Raw genomic sequence first — 13,525 nt, 5'->3', positions numbered from 1 at the left:
ATGTCTTTTATTACATCTACTGACCTGGATGGGTATAGGTTCAATCCTTGGCTTAACTCCCTCATTACGTAGGCAGAGACATTGTTTTGGATGACTCCCGCCGTGTCGGAGCGGCGCTGCCAGCATTCAGCAGCTTTTCAGGCTACGTGTCACGCGTGCACATTTTTGCACCGGCGACCTTTAACCGCTGGTAATTTTTTCAATCAATTTATTTTTTATTATGTTTTGGCACTCCGAAGAGGTCCACATAAAACAAGATACACAAATACAAATACACACCGCTGGTAGTTTTAGGCCCCGGTCATCAGTTTCCTGATTCATTTAGACCGAGCTTGCAGGTATGTCGTTGCACCAGCCCCATTCAGTGCTTAATTTGAGCCAGTGGTTTCCGGTGCTTAACACTGGCACTTAACTGGTTTCCGGTGCTTGTCAGCACCATACTGAGAACTGTCTACCACATGGTGGCGCTGTTCATCTAATTTAGGGATGAGCAGAACAACGGTTGTTTAGTAATACAATATACATTAAAATAGTGCTAATACCTGCCTCCCCAACCATTCCTTTAGTTTTGGGGACATGGAATAATCTGAAATGGCGCATTTACATGCGAGCGAGATGGTTAGTAGTGGTTTTGGCAGCAATGACACGGACGATGGGTGGTGCAAGCTGCAGTGACCTCCTGGTCAGAGCCCTGGCACTTAATATTTTACAAAATAAGCAATGGCCCCATTCACTAATCTTTGTGATCAGTTACGCTATGAGGCCCCAATTTATTTAGGCTCCACACAAGTATTACTCTCATGTCCTTTTTCAGATCGTATCAGGTTAAAAATCACGATGGAATAATTGATCTAATCCAAGTCCCACTTGTACTCTATACTAAGATTCCAGATTGCTGAGTCACTCAATCCAAGCGTTCAGGTATGTTGCTGCCCCCAGCTCCATTACCCTTTGACCTATTTTACACTTTAAGGATTCATACCAGTTAAATCACTATTCTTGTGTTCCTTTTAGATCACAACAAGATACAGTCCATGATGGAATAATTGACTAAAACTAAAAATCCACTCGCAATTTTATCAAGTGAGTTCCATATAGTCTGGCTATTCTTCTTTACAACTTGTGACATTCTCTCACGGATGTTTTAAAGGATCCCAATAAACAAACCATGGGTTTATGTTTTTTCTATAGAGTGTGTTGGATCTCACACATTGGGGCCATGTTTGATTAACTCTGATGCTCTACGACTCACAACTAAGTTGTTTTGAAATTCTCAGTTGACTAGAGATGGCCTAGGGATGGCCTTAATTTCCCAGACTGTGCTGGTGTTGACTATGGTTTTAATTTATTTCACTTTAATTTCAGCATGCCGTGAGTCCCTTTTTGCTTGCCTCCATGACTGAGGAACCTAGGGACCCACATTTCCGAATTCTACCGCCAGGTTCGTCATGGTGGTCTTAAGGGTAACATACATTGATTTAATTTAGACCATTTTAAATTACCCCTACCTCCATATGTCCTGATGAAGACCCCAGCCTAAGGATAAAATACCCTAAATACATCACTGGGGTCAAAACGTCGACGGTCTTTCCAGCGGAGCATTAACGCTTTTCAACATATTTAGAATTCGTATATTGTATTGACACAGGAAATTCCACACCGTATCCCATCCCCTCGTTATATTTCAGATATTATACACTTTATTTTTTCAGTGATGCGGGCTAGCTTTTTACGATTTGTAATTACACATCTCAACCCAGATGTCCCCTTTTTTGCACTGGACATCTGGTTACAATATATTGCACGTCTCTGTGAGCTCCCTCATATTTTATAGTTATCAGTCAGCATGACTGGATTCTTTCTGATATTTTCATACACTCACGGACGTATTCACAGATTATTTACGTCGGTTCCCCCGAGCCGACCATATCCTAGTCCTCTCTCTTTGTTTACTCTAAACGTTGTCACACAAGATATCTTGGTTTAAATCAACCAGGAAGTACACTCTCGATCGAGAGCGTTAAGGGACATAGATGGAGTACACTCGACCCCCTGAATCGGTCAGCTCCTCTGTATTTTCATACAGATTCCATTATTCATCGGCATCAGAATCACTCTAGACCCTAAAATAACTGGCTGCTTTGATATTTTTTTAGACGCCTACGGGCCACGACCGTTCTTCACTCCATTCCGAGTCTTCCTAAACGCCAACTGGCTCCGATACGTATGATCTTGAATAGGTGAGCCAAACTTTATATATAAGGTCACAAGTCATCGTTCACCATCGTTTATAACGTTTAGTTGACATTCACTAAATTTCTCATTTCATAGATTTTCAACGCGTATACACAGTGGCACAAACTGCAGGTACGAAGTGTGACTTCAATGCTTTTAAATTGAACTCCGTATTATATGTGGAATCAGTTACTTGACCACATTTTACACTGTTTTTGTAGAAATCGAACAAGTGTATCTCAGACAACTTCTAAGGTATCGTATACTGTTTGCTTGTCCACACTAGTCACTTTGGTGTGGGGAGCACAGTTTTTATAAAACCACACGATCTCGCATAAACGCGGAGTCTGAAAATTCTCCTTTTTTCTCCCACAGCTTACCCCTGACGAAGGGACTAAACGTCCCGAAATGCATTGGGTGTTCAAAAAGCTCGTTTTGATTTAAATTGTTGTCTAAAAAATACACATTTGTGTACATTCATTTGATGATGCTTATTGTTTCAAATACTGAAATGTATTATGAAGAAATGTATTTAATTTCTTGAGAATTGCATATGAAATTGCATTAAACGTGTTAACTCACTCCACGCAGTGCACTTTGCAGCCCTAGTAATTTTCACACTAGGCCAACACTTTCATTCCTTACACATGCCTCGCAAGCATAAGGCAAAGTTGCACGCATATCGTTAAAATTTAACTAAATTTAAAAACGAGTGCGCTCACCACCTATTTTCACATTTTCATGTCAATACTAAAGGGCATATTACAGCTTCCCTGAGTGGGTAACTGACAGAGATCAATCAATTTGCATCAATAAAGGAGACCAATCTGAAGTTGCTCTCAACTTTATTTGCTAATTTGTGTTTTACTAGAAAATTGAAGATGTCTACAAACAAATTGAGTAGTCCTTATGATCATGACCCGCCACCTTCACTGGTTGAGGGATTGATATTCTGCCTCCATTTAGGTTGGGAGTGTCTGACCTCATCCTTGGAGTGCCTCAAGGAACCAGCCTTTCACCTGTGTTTTTCGTTCTCTACCCAAAGCCATTAGGAGTACTGGTGAGGTCATTTAGATTTAAATGTTTCTTCGCCACTGTCACTAAAAAACTACTTTTCACTTTTGACCTAGATGGTGGTAGGCCTGCAAATCATCTGCATGATTGCTTCTGTCTTCTCTGGGATTTAATGGGAATCAATGTTCTGAACAGGAACAAAACTGTGGTTCTGGTAATAGTCATTTCGATCCTGTAGTTACAGTTAGAAAACTGGGATGGTGTTTTTTGTTATGTTATGAATCATTTGTTACGCGAACGTACACCAAAATGTCTCTTGGCCCTGAGGTAGAGAGAGGCTACTGCTTTCAGAGCTATTCATAAGCTTGTCTAACCAGTCAAGTTTTAAATTTTTTCCTGAAATCCTCATTATTCACAGAAGATTTAATTTCAAGGAGAATGTGTTCCAAGTATGGGAAGCAGACATAGAAATTCTGACGTCACCCAGACTCTTCCTTTATCTTCTTGGAAAAGCCAGTAGATTTAAGTGTGCTGATATGAGCTGATCGTTAGCGGTGTAGGGGTGTGTGCTCTTACCTTTAACACCATAGGTGAAAAAAGTGCGGCACACCAGCTTCTTACGACTGAAACTCCTATATTAAGACCTCACTTTTTCACCCACATTCTTACATGTCAGAGGTTGCCTGTTATAGCTAAGTAATTCAGTTTTAAAAAATGGAGTACAAAATCTTGCGATCAGGGTAGTCTATTGCCTTAGGCATTTTCATCCTGGACTCAGGCCCAGAAAGGTTTACACTATTCCCCCTTTTAACAATGTATTATGTCCACAGTGGTATATCTTTTGCACCAAGTCAACCACTGAACTTTTCATAACTTTTTTTCACATTTTTTAATATTCTAACCCTTGAACATAGGTTTTGTGGTCATATTTACAGTTGGCAAATAGGGTTCCATGCCACAAACATTGTGAGTACCATGTCTGCTAAACTGACGGTCCATCTGCACTATAATTAGTCTTTTAGATCTTCATGTTACTGCCTTTGGAAATCTTAGACCAAAAACTCAACATAGTTCTAAAGATGTCTCATCACAGTGGATTGTCCAACAACATTTTTGCTGAGCAGAGCATGAAACATGGCATCTGTCCCATAAACTTACAATGCCTTTATAGAGGTTGATACAGAAGCTACTCCTCAGAAGGCATAAATAGCTCTGCCAGGCAGACTGAGGTCTCAAAATATGGCAGGACAAAGTTTGCAAGGGCAGCGGACATTTTACCTCCATTCTCTTCGTGGACGGTGGCTGCATTCAAACTCTAAATGAGGCCCTTAGTTCTCAAATCTACACCTCCTCATACTTTGTTTACTCTTACTGGAAGCAGTTGATATTTCTTTTGAGTTATAGGCCTCCAGCAGTGGAATGTTTTACTATTTTACCTCCTTTGTCTTTTTTATTTTTTGCAGTTGTATTGGAAACTGCAAACATTTCTCTTCTACTACAATGTGTCAGATCTGTGTTGTTCTTAGTGGTCCTATCGCCAATATATAGGTGGGTGAATGTTGCAATTTAAAAGTAGACAAATAACTAAACAAATAATGTCATAAAACATAAGATATATTTTGGGTAGCAAGTCTGGAGATACAGGAGATTATTTAAAGTTTGGTGGCAGGCCTGTTGGCCTGCCACATCAGTAGAGGGATGTTCTCCATTCCCCTGGCAGGAAACTGTCATGCTTTGAGATTCCTGCCGGGCAAGCAGAGACATCTATGTCTTCAGTAGAGCTGAAGGCAATGAAGCTTTGCCTAGTGGGAGTCATTTTAATATGCCCACCCTCCAAAGTTTTTATTTTTTTTAAACATTCTCCCACTGAGGCAATTTGTTATTGAAAAGCAAAAAGCAATAGCCCTCATTTACTGGGAGTTGTTCCCAGTGTGTGTAGGTCATTTAGATGGTTGCCTGTTTAAGGCCTTCCAGCTTTCCCTGATGGTCCTGAGCATGAATGTCCAACCTAAATATTACGGGAGGTCTGAAGTATGTTGACCAAATGCTTAATAGTGGACAAATTATTTCTAAAAGGTTTCTGTTGATGGAACAAACAGATACTCTGCAATTGGAGATGTGTCACTTCTGTTGACAATATTTGGAGTTATTTAACCAAGTTTGGTAGAAGGGTCATCTACTGCTCTCTGGCAGATGTCTCTGTCCGCCAAAAAACTAAATGAGCTTCTTAGAAGCAACGACAACAACTTTAGTGACAGGGTACAAATCTGAAAGTCAGCATCATCAATGTGGCTAGGCAGCATGCAGGTAACTGACCTCAGGCCAGACAGCATCTCTGAACATCATTGGCTTCATGTGAATATTCATGGACGTTTATATAGCACTCTAATCACCTGATTGTGTGTGTGTGTGTGCGTGCTCATGCATGTGCGTGCATGCACTTAGGGGCTGATTACGATGCTGTGCAGAAACTTTCCACCCAACACCGTCTCAGAATCAGGACCGACCGACTCACGCTCAGTTCGGTCTCAGTTCCATTGTTTCCTATGGGAACTTGTGTTCTGCCCAACAACACAAGCTTCAATGGTGAATTTGTGTGTGTGTGTAAAACCCAGCACCCTGTCGTAGAAACTCTATGCTGCCTGCCACACAGTGCTGGGTTTTATGGGGGGGTTTCAAAGGTACCCACTTGGCCACAACCGAAGGACTCAGGATGAAGGGAGCCCTGCTAGGGGCCCTCAAAGTCACCTTCTGACAGCCTTTCCATGTCAGACAGGCCAACTCGTAAACGCTGTTTGAAATCGGCATCGTAATCGCGAAGTCGGAAACGCTGTCCATAGAAGTGTACGATGCGGTTCCGACCAACACAAATTCTCCGAGAGCCAGGCGGAACCAATTCTGAATGATAGCATGGTTTACAATCTGCCCATGATCATCATAATCGGTTGGGCAAGGGTTCCGACACGGTCGAGGAGATTCAGACTGTCGGGAGGAGGCTTTCTGCCTGACATCGTAATCGGTCCCTTAGTTACAATACTCATTCTGAAGAAGTGGGGACCTCCTACACATCATGACCAATAATGAGTATGTAACTATTAAAAACAAGAGTAGAAAAACCCATATACCCACTGGAGACCTGGTTGAGTACAGTAGCATACAACAATGTTTCAACAGCATAGAGTAAAGAGTAAAAATAGTAAAATTGGCTGCTGCAGTATTCATGTTTTGTACCACTTTAATTATTTTTTTCTAGGTGTTATTTACACTCTTGCACCTGCCTCACATACACTGTTCACATTTTTTGCTCACGAGTACTATGTGTCCACTTTAAACCAATTGCACATAGGGTCCCAAGTTATTCTTGTTCATACTGTGAATACAGATCGCAATAATCAATCCTTGGAGTGTCTCTGTTTTTTCTATGTAATTACTTTACTTTGTGCAAATAATTTCTTAATTAACGCCTGTTGAGACATTGTTGCATGCTTCAAAGAGGAGTATGGACACTGTCAAAGTGCTGATGGTGCTCCATATCCACAACTGGTATTACATTAAGGGCCTTATTATGAGGCCTGCCATACTTGTGTTGGAAGTCCGACCACCGCCACACCGCGGGTATGCCGGCAGTATTCTGAGTGGGACCATCAGACCGCCACTATGATGCCGGTTTTGCTGGGATGAAGGATCCTGCTGCACCTGGCAGTCTGAAACCAGCCTTAATATGCTGGCGGTGCCACTGCCAGCACGGCCGAGCATATTATGAGTTGGCTTTACACCGCCCATTTCATGGCCGTGAGCCCACCATTAAAAGGGTGGTGGAGAGGTAACTCTGCCAGATCTGGGCCTTGGGGTGCATTCAGGTGAGCACATGCTGAGCCCCCTGGAATAGCACGCCCATTTCTGCATGGTGTGGCATATATGCCACCCCATGCAAGAACGTGCTGCAGGTGCTGTCACAGTGAACCTACAGCTGCAGCTGTGAGACTGCCACAGCACTGCTTGCCTGGCCTGGATTTAACGCATAATCTGGTGGTTGGGCGCCCCATGGGCTTGGTGGCCCTCTTGTCGGCGCGACAGTGGTGGGCCAATAGGAGGACCGCCAAACTCGTAATAAGGCCTTTCGTAAATTAGAGACAGCTGCCTTTAGTGCCACCAAAAATGACTACAAAAAAAGCACAACCTTGCAAAATATGGCCTTAGGCTCTAAAAATCTGTGCGGGAAAGCTATCTGCCGCACAGCAAGAAGTGCCGCTGAAATGCAGGGCTTTCGTGATCACAGTCACGTTGGTGAAATGCAGCATGTGAGGAGCCGCTGGCCACCGCGGCAGTTTACTGCAGTGAACCTACAGCTTAATATAAGAGGGCCCGTTGACTGGATTGTGAATACTTGAAGTCCCATCAAAAGAGGGGTCCTTTTTACTTCTTTTGGTAGAAAAACATGGGTGCCTCCTATTTAGTCCGTGGAGGTGAAATGATTAACTGCCGACTGGAATTACACTAAACTCTTCCTTTATTATGTAAATAAAGCAGCTTGGATTATAAAGAGCATTCAATATTTTTCACCCCTGGCTGTGCAACGTATACACAAGATCCACGAACAAAGTTAGGGGCATATTATCAAGACAGGCGATAAAATTATCGCCGCTTTAGCGGCAGAAAACTGCCGCTAAAACGGCAATAATGGGCTTGATAATATGCTCTATGGAATTCCAATTGAAGCCCATGTTAGATGTCCTTCACAACTAACATGGGCTTCATTTGGAATGCCATAGAGCATATTATCAAGCCCATTATCGCTGCTTTAGCAGTTTCCTGCCGCTAAAGCAGCGATATTTTTATCGCCTGTCTTGATAATATGCCCCCTTATTTCCAAAGGCACCTCAATGTACACCCCACACTGTACAGTCTGGTTTTATATAGGTAGGTACAAAGAGGTGTGGGCTTGGAAAGACACGTTTTTAAATGTAAATATAATTATGTACTAGGGACAAAGATTCTCGTTTTGCAATTTCCAAATGCAAATATGTGTTTACTAGCATCCTTGGCTGCAAAGAAAACGACCCAGCGTGCGTATTTATACCCCGCAGTTTTGGAAAGTGCATCTTTTGTATGCTTCTAAAGCTTAATTATCAACATTACTCTGAGAAGAATTAGACAGTGACCCTCAGAAATGTGTTTTCTTTACCACCAGCAGACACGTTATAGATAAAGCAGCTATAACTTTGTTTCCAACGAGGAATGCGCTGGTGTTGCCCCAGGTTTTCTTAAAACGTATTTTTTCCTTAAACGATGATTTCGCTTGTTACATGTAACAGGGATTATTTACACTGAGAATGTCCACCAGTGTGTGCCACTCTACCATTACCCATTAATGCTGTGCAATTATATGAATAGCTATAGGAGTCTTACCATGGGATTTCCTCCCATCGAGTATCGATTGGCGATAAAAGATATTCATTATGCACTATAAATCTATGTGGAACACGGCCACGCTTCTCCCTTAAGAGACAAGTCCAAAAGGCAGAGGGCGTTTCAGCCTCGTCTCGAGATTGGTGAGTTTATGTAATGGAGTGTGTTGAGAATGGGATAAAGTTCACATTGCCATGCATTATCAGGATACTGCAAGCCATCGAGGAGTTCCCTGATCACACACGGTAATAAGACGAAGGCTGGGTTCCTAGATAAGGTCCTGGAACTCCAAAGTGACATTCAGTATCCTTTTACTAGGTGGCAGAGTGTACTTTATTTTTATACTAAATGTTCATACCCTCCCTCTTCCCACAAATCTCTTAAATCTTTTGGGTCTTGCTATTTTTCATAAAAGAGATAGTATACTTGCTGGCGCAAAGAACAAAAGCGGAGTCTGTTGTGACAAGTAAAACATCAAGCAAGCAGATATTTTTGCAAAAAATATAATTGAATCAGTTTACCAGAATAATTAGGGCTATAGCTCAGAATGTGTAGCACCACTCAGACAGATTCTATATTTTAAGTAAAGAAATATGTGCAAAAAGATAAACATTTGGTCATGAATCTCTCATTTCTGCAAATTGTTCATATTGTTTTAACTGCAGCTGCAATGATATTCCGTGACCTGCCTTTAACGTTGGCAGCTGGCTATGGCAGCAGGCGTTATGACATCACAACTCACCTCAAAGAAGTTATACAAATTGAGCAGCTACATCATTTTCTCATAATAGGGGACTAAAGATATCGCAACTCTTGAGATAGGCTCTTATACTGAGATTGCAGGCTTCCATGCATTTCTTATAGTTCACTGTTTTGTGCTGTGCTATATGTTATATTATTATTAGGCCTGGGTGAGATGGGGTCATTGTTTTCACATAAAAGATGTGTAATTCCTGTGTGACTTATGTATGAAAGTGTGGCAAAATATGGATAACACACTGGCATAGTATAAATACACCAGATACAGGCACATGCCACCATTGCATGATGCACACATTCATGACACGTGAGTTTGCCCTTACATTAACTGAGTGGTTCTGGTGTTGTGAGCCTTTGTTTTATGCTTGCACAGAATTGTCGATAATTTACCTACTGTGACTTCTGCAGCAGTTATTGTGACTGCTGCAGCAGTGGCTATGGATCCAGTTTGCGACCAGTTGGTTTTGTGTAAGGTTGAGCTTCGTCCTCTTCCTATTTTTTTTTTCTCAGCAGTCGCCAGGCCAAGCTATGGCCTCCATTTGGATGAGCTGCGATGTACTGTGATGGTCTGACACTGCTTTTGGGGTTCCTGGCCCTCAGCACCTGCATGGCTAAAAGGCACAGAAAGATACTTCTGTAAGCATATATTTGTAAAGTCACATAAATATTTGTGTCCTACATTACCCCTACCCCACCACTTATATATCCCTACCCACAGTTTGATTAACTTATGAACATTGTTTTTGCATCACATTTAGTCCTTATTCAACTGTTTCATATTATTGCTGGTATAGTGAGATAACTTTAGAGGTGAGTTGAGATTACATTAAGGAATATTGTAAAGCAAGGCATTATATAGTTAATTTACAGTAAGACTTGGCATTTGGGTAAACGTTAGGGTGGGTCTATATCAAGCATGAAGGTTAGGTTAGGTGTGCGCTTAGCAATCGTTAGAGAAACAGAAGGTATAAGTGATGGGGGGCGTGGTTTTGGTGCCGAGGGAGATGGTCGTGGGGCTTAGGAGCTCCGTGTGAGGGCTAGATACCGGGAGCCTTCCAGTCCTTATTTTCGGTTACGCGACGTCCGCAAATACCAAAATTTATGTCGGAACATGTCCTGCCTGCATTGTAATATCCGTTAGGTTATGCGGTGAGAGAGACAATGTTTATTTTAACTTTCTCGTTACGAGCGGCCCGCAACTGAATCGCGGCCGCAATTTTGTTTTCTTTTGCTGCACTCCGCTCGATGTTCTGATACAATGTGCTGTCCTGTCATGATATAGTGCAGATAAAGCAGCACTTTCTTCAGTTTGCTGCTTCAACTCAATTCCTGACTTGGGCTTTGCTTCTTGGTGGAACTTTTTATTGATTCTTCAGTTTATCTCCTAACACAGTGTGCTGTTATACCAGGATACAGTGCAGATATTTCAGTAATTTCTCTAATTTGCTAATTAAAATAAATTCATGAATTGGGATTTACTATTTTTGACCCTTCAGTTTGCCTCACAAGTCCTACTCTCTGACTGCCATTTTAAGATCTATTGTTTTCTCATTAGCACTTTTTCCTCTCATTTCCCCAATGGCTGCAACACGTGCTAATCGTAGTAGCGCCCAGCACCTTGGCACTACTTGTGCATCTTTGGAGGATAACAATCCTTTCAGCGTCCTACAAGATAATTTGGAAGAAGCTGTTAATGACCCTGCAGGAACAAAAACTCCTTCTTCTAGTACTTTACGCTCAGGCTTAAAGGCTAACTCCAAAATACCTTCAGTTTCTACAAATGCATCAGGTAAACGAGTTAAGCCGCACCCTCCTTCTCCTCCTAGTTCCTCCTCTTCAATTTCTATGGAACTTTTGCTTGATGAAATACGCTCACTGAAACCGTATACGGCAGAAACAAATATCTGACTTCAGAATCTTGAGGATAATTGGTCTCACAGTGAACTGAGAGTTGGAAATATTGAACGACAAGTTGCTTCAGTTCAAATTGTCACTGATCAAATCCCGGGATTACACAGAGAAATACATCATCTAAAACAGCAGGTTGAAAATTTGGAAAATCGCAATAGGCGTAATAACCTATGCATTTATGGCCTTGTGGAAGGTCTCGAAGGTTCAAACCTTACATCCTTTTTCCAATCCTTTCTGCCTACTCTTCTTGGTCTTCCGGATTCCCCTGCATTGAATATCCAGAGGGCTCATTGATTAGGCCAGATTTCTCGCTCTTCAAGTGCTTTGCCTTCTTCCACGAAACCCAGTGGTGTTATACTGTACTCCCTGTAGTACACAGATCTACTTAAAGTTATTCAAGCTGCCAAGCAGAAAGGGAAAATCATTTGGAATGGCTCTAACCTCTTCTTTGCCCAGGACTACGCTAAAGTTACTGCTGACCGTCGGAAACAATTTCTGGACATGAGACCTGCTCTGCGTACCCTGAATGCTCGATATGGCTTATTTCACCCATGCCTCTTCAAGGTGACCTACAATAATAAAACAACAACGTATGAAGACCCGGCGCTCCTTCAACGCTTCTTGGATACCTGCAGAAATGAATCAATGGACGTTTCTAGATCATAATTCTCCTGATTACCTTAATGTGTCTGCTGTTATTTCTATATATCATTTTTTCTTATTGCTCTTTGTTATATTGTGAGTCTTTCAGTCAATATTCTCTTTTTTTCTTTTCCCAGGTGCGGTTCTGTGGTTCCTTAATCTATGTTCCCTTTGCTTTCTTCCTGGAAGTTGCTCCCCGTTCCGCTCTCTCCTGGAGTATCCTGTCCAATGTGCTACCTCCCTTATGTGGCTCCACCATCCTCATTCTCATTGTCTTTTTGTGGTATGTCTTTTTGTTTTTTTTCTCTATTGGCGATTGTTTGATTTGTATTGTATGTATGTTCCTTGTTCTGTTTCTCCCTTCTACCTTCTTTTTCTTCTTTTCTCCTTTCTTCTCCTCTCTTTTTCATTCTTATATTTAATGAAAGCTTTTTCACTTCCTTACCTTTCCTCTTTTTCATTCTCAAAATACACCTTACTTTCCATTTCTCTATCTTTTTTCAATTTTTTCAAAATAACTTTGAATTTTTCACTGTTTGCAAAATACCTGTTCATTTTAAAGTTTATTGGTAACATGCGGGGTTATTACATGGAACGTTATGGGAGTAAATAACCCTATAAAAAGAAAACGGGTATTAACGCATCTAGCTAGATTAAATACTGATATTGCATTGATTCAAGAAACTCACCTATCTGATGCTGAGGCATCTAAATTGAAACGCTGTTGGGTGGGTAATGTTTTTTCTTCTCCAGCTCTAGGTAAGAAGAATGGTGTCTCAATTCTTTGTCACAAGAAATATCAGATTTCAGTTGTTCATCAAGAATCAGACTCAGAGGGTCGCTGGGTAATTGTTAAACTCCTCATTAATCAGATACCTTTAGTTCTTTTTAATGTTTATGCACCAGTTCAGATTGATAATGTGTTTTGTACCCTTATATCTGATAAGTTTATTTTGTTTGATGATGAGTATATTGTTTTTGGCGGTGATTGTAATCAAGTTTTTGACCCCATATTGGATAGACAGTCTTCTGTTAAAATCTCAAAAACCAAGATGCACTCACAATTTACATCCACTATACGCCTTAAAGCTTTAGTAGATATTTGGAGACTTTGTAATCCAGATACTCGAGAATATAGTTTTTACTCTCCTCCACACCACTCTCAATCCCGAATTGATTATCTCTTTTTTTAGTAAATCCCTTTCTCAACAGGTCTCCCACTCTGAAATTGGCTCTATTTTGAAATCAGATCATGCTCCAGTATTTGTTGATTTTGAGTTATTACCTTATACTCCTTATGCGGGTAGATGGCGTTTTAATAATACTTTATTATCTGATCCTAATTTTTCAAGCCAATTCATTTCCTTTGCTTCTGAATTATTTTCTCTCAATTCTACTCCAAACTCTTCTCCTGTAATGATCTGGGATTCTTTCAAAGCTGCTGCCAGAGGTTTTATTATAAATTTTGTCTCTCATAAGAAGAAATATCTTGCCGCTCAAAATGCACAACTACTTGCCAAAATTAAGCAACTTGAATATGTTTACTATCATTCGA

The sequence above is a fragment of the Triturus cristatus genome, chromosome 5_2 (assembly GCF_964204655.1).
Source record: "Triturus cristatus chromosome 5_2, aTriCri1.1, whole genome shotgun sequence".
NCBI classification, from domain to species: Eukaryota; Metazoa; Chordata; class Amphibia; order Caudata; family Salamandridae; genus Triturus; species Triturus cristatus.
Note: the sequence above shows the minus strand (reverse complement) of the source record.